Below are 4,089 nucleotides of genomic sequence, written 5' to 3'. Positions count from 1 at the left end.
GGGTGGGTGGAGGCAGCGCGGCCTCCGGCTCCGGGGGAGAGCGGCGGAGGAGCCGAGCTGCAGCCGCCCCGGACGAGGGAGGAGACGGGAGGGGGAGCCGGCGGCGGGCGCCAGGCCCCTCCTGCCGCCCCCGGGAGCCGGGCGGGGCGAGGCGGCCCCAGCGCAGGGGTCAGAGCAAACCCCGCTCCGCTTCGTGCACCAGGCAGCGCTCCGGGGGCTGCTCCGGGGCGGCGGGAGGTGCTCCGTGGCTCCGCGCAGGCAGGTGAAACGCCTCGCTGCGCCAGAGCTACAGCCTTAGGGTCGGGGCTCAACGCCTCTCCTTCGGGCCTTGACCTTGTGCCAGGCTGAGAAGGGCTGTAGCCCTGGTTATCCACACACCTAGCCTAGAGGGGGTGGTCTCAGAAACACGAGCGAGTACAGCAGCGGGCTATTGGGAAGGGAGAGATACTTGCTTCCTCTTTTTTCATAGACAGCAAGAGGCCTAACTTAGAGCGCAGACCACCGCCTGCATTGGGGACGTCCACACGGGCTTCCAGGCACGCACAGCAGCAAGCAAAATATTGTGCGTGTATGTATTTTTTTTTTGACACCCTGGAGTTAAGTCTGTGCAAAATTGTATGCATCAAACTTAAGTTTGTATTTGTAGAATCATAGAGAAGTCTGAAAGAGACCTTCAGAGGTCATCTAGTTCAAGCCTCTGCCTGAGGCAGGATCATCCCTATCCAAACCATCCTGTACAGCCCATAACCTAAACTCTACATAAGTCTACTGTCAGTCCTAACACCCTAACTTGCCACAAGTAAAGCAGGGGAACCATGGCAGCCAATGAAATGTATCTTTTTTTTTTTGACACGCTGTAGTTATCTCTGTGCAAAAATGTGTGCATCATATAGGCTCAAAAAACTCCAGGTAGAGGGCCACACTCCCCACTAGATAAAGGATAAGATCCCCACTGTCCATACCAATCTGACCAGGGGATAAAATTCCTTCCTGACCCCAAGTATGGCAATTCATCTGACCCTGAGCAGGGACTTCCAGCTTTGGTCCCAGCAGGAGCACCGGCAAACCCCAGTCAAAGTCCCCAGCCTTGGCTATGGCCAACACCCAATGCCCCTGAGGGAGGCTGAAAAACACCCTGACGCATGTAGAAGAAAGGGAAGGGGGATGGGGACCAGCAAACCCTAGAAGCATGGGAAATCTCCATAGTAGAACAGAGGCATAGCTACGCCTGGATCAGCCCTGACCAGTGGCTATCCAGCCTCTTCTTGAACACCTCCAGTGATGGAGAGTCCACCGCTTCCCTAGGCAGTCTGTTCCACTGCCTCACTACTCTAACAGTGCAGTTTTTCCACAAATCCAATCTAAACTTACTTTGCTGCAACTTCAAGCCATTGGTCTGCATCCTCCTCTCCAGCAGAAGGAGAGAAAAGATGCTTTTTCTCTTCTTTATGGCAGCCCTTCCAGTATTTGAAGACTGCTATCGTGTCCCCTCTTAAACACCTTTTCTGCCAGCTGAACATGCCTTGTTCCTTCATTCTCTCCCCATGTGACTTGCCTTCTAACCAAGCCTATTACCAGTTTAGTTGTCCACCTCTAGACCTTCTCTAACTTCTCCACATCCTTTCTAAAATGTGGAGCCCAGAACTGCACACAGTATCCAGATAAGGCCTAATCAGTACTGAGTAAAGAGGCACTATCACCTCCCATGTCTTCCACCTAACACTTCTATTGATGCACCTCAAAACTACATTCACCTTTTGTGCAGCTGCATCACACCACAGATGTATATAGAGCCTGTGATCTACTTAGATTCCACTTCTCTAGTCTTTGTTCTGCAGAATGTCCCTGCCCTGGGTGATGCAGTTCTCAAGGTGAGGTTCATTCTTTTTTCATGCTTGCACATATTCAATATTCAGTTCTTCAGGAGGCTAGGGCCTGTATATGTGTTTCATTGAGGCCTCTCAAAACCAACTACAACTCTCTTGCAGGACCACTGATGCAAAGCAGAAAAGATTTTTGCTTTGGTTTGTTTAATTCTGTTTATACCATAAACTAATTAGGTCAGATGATGCAATTACTTACAATACAAGTTTTCTCCTTACTTGGTTAAAGATACAGCTTTGTCATGCAGCATAGATACAACCTAATCAGATCCCCAAATGGCACATGGGACTGGTACCTTTCCAGCAGTTACATCCTATCTAATTACTGCGGTAGAACTATTGGCAACATGTAGAGGGTACACACCACGTGCACAAGATTGGCCATGCCCCCCACTGAGAGAATTGCCAGAGGCACTTCCGAGTTTGCCACCAGTGGCAGCATTTGGCTGCTGGGGGACCCCTCCCCCCCAGGCACTGGTCAGCCTCTGGGGGACCCCACCACTTCCCAGTCAGCAATCAGCCACTGATGTCCCCCCAGTATTAGGAGGCATCAGTCACCCATTGGTAGAACTGTGTTTATCCATATTCTAACAGTGCTCATAAGCTAGGGACAGACATTCAAAAAGCCTGAGCCTGAATTGATTCAATCTTTGCAGGTTAGTCTAACCTGCAAAGCTTGAAATGATTTGGAGGTGGATAGACATTCCCTTTTCATTCCAGGAATGCAGGCATATGCCTGCAGTGGCTCAGGCTTGAAGCTGGGGGGCACTAGAGCATGCATGCCCTCTCTTCCCTTGGGCAATGCTGAGCTGAGGGGGGCATGGCCAGGCCCTACAGGATGCTCTGATTAAGGAGGGATTCCGCCCCCCTAGCTGCTCCTCTGAGAGCCAGCAGGGAGCTACACAGCATTTATCAGCCCATGAGCAAAGCAAAGCCTCTCTCATTAGTTCAAGATCTTCTTAAACGACTTTTTCCAAGGAAGGAACAAAGGGATTTACCAGCTGAGCTGTTGATTAGTTCCAAAAAGCCCTAAGCCAACACTGTCATGTCTGCCTTTGTCCCCTTTCCCACAGCACAGACTGTAGCCAGCACATGGTCTGCTAGCTAATGCTGAGAGGTGTCTGTGTAAGGCAGAGGGGAAGGGGGAATCCCTGCTTGAGCAAGAAGCGGTGAGGGGAGAGGGGGCAGGAGGAAACCAGGCAAACGCCGCTGTACCTGCAGTCTCTGCCAAGCTCCAGCCAGGGAGCGGAGGGGTAGGGCCAGCCCTGCTGGGCTGGAGCAAGAGCAGAGCCCCACTCAGGCTTGCAAAGCATCTTGGGTGCTGGGGAAGTCTGGTTTAACTTGAACCAGGAAGGGGTCTGGGACAAACATTGCATAAACTGGTTTGACCCAAATCAGTTAAGTCTGATACTACATTAAACCAGGTTTATCTCAAACCAGTTTCAGCCGTTTTCAAACTGGTTTATGTGCACTGAACATCAGTTCTATTACAGGTTTAAACCAGTTTCTGATCACTTAAACTGGCTTATGTGTAATGTCTGTCCCTAGCCTTAATGGTTTTTATTCCAGTCCAGAGCAATGCTAAACATTTTCCATGTTTCCATATTTAAAGTGATCTAAATAAAAAACAAAATGGTGCCCATTATCCTTAGGCACTCCCAGCTTAATTTGAATGGGAACTTGTTGATAATAATATATTAGCTTAAGTTCTGGCCTTCACTGCCATTCCTGTATCATGATCCTGATAGGATAGAGGGCCACAGGGCTGATTTAATGATAAGAAAAGAAGGAACTTTTTTTTCTTTTTAATTAAGGCAACAATAAAAACAAAACCCATGTTACTTTCCTACTAGTTCCACTCTCCTTCACCTTCAAAGACCTCAGTGTGTGTATGAGTTGAGAATGTAATGACGAAAAGGAGGAAGAGACCAACAGAAAAGAGAGTGTGGAAATTTGTCAGATCACAGTAAACTCTGGGTATTTCAGGCTGCTGGATAGCTCCATAGAGAACTGTAACTGCACGACAGAAGCTGAAGTGTCTTTATTACTCTGATCTCCGGTCGCCACAAGAATGAAGGAGGTAGAAAACAAATTTCCTCCCAGGGACATGCTGAGCTAAGTCACTGCCCCAAATTGAGGCCATTATTTCAAAATATATTTGGAAATGACAGTGTAAAAACCTGAGGGAGGGCAAAGGCCACAAGGA

Source organism: Gavialis gangeticus, unplaced genomic scaffold, assembly GCF_001723915.1.
Source record: "Gavialis gangeticus isolate Ggan-Ray unplaced genomic scaffold, GavGan_comp1, whole genome shotgun sequence".
Taxonomy (NCBI): Eukaryota; Metazoa; Chordata; order Crocodylia; family Gavialidae; genus Gavialis; species Gavialis gangeticus.
The sequence above is the reverse complement of the archived record's forward strand: the minus strand, read 5'-3'. Positions refer to the sequence as shown.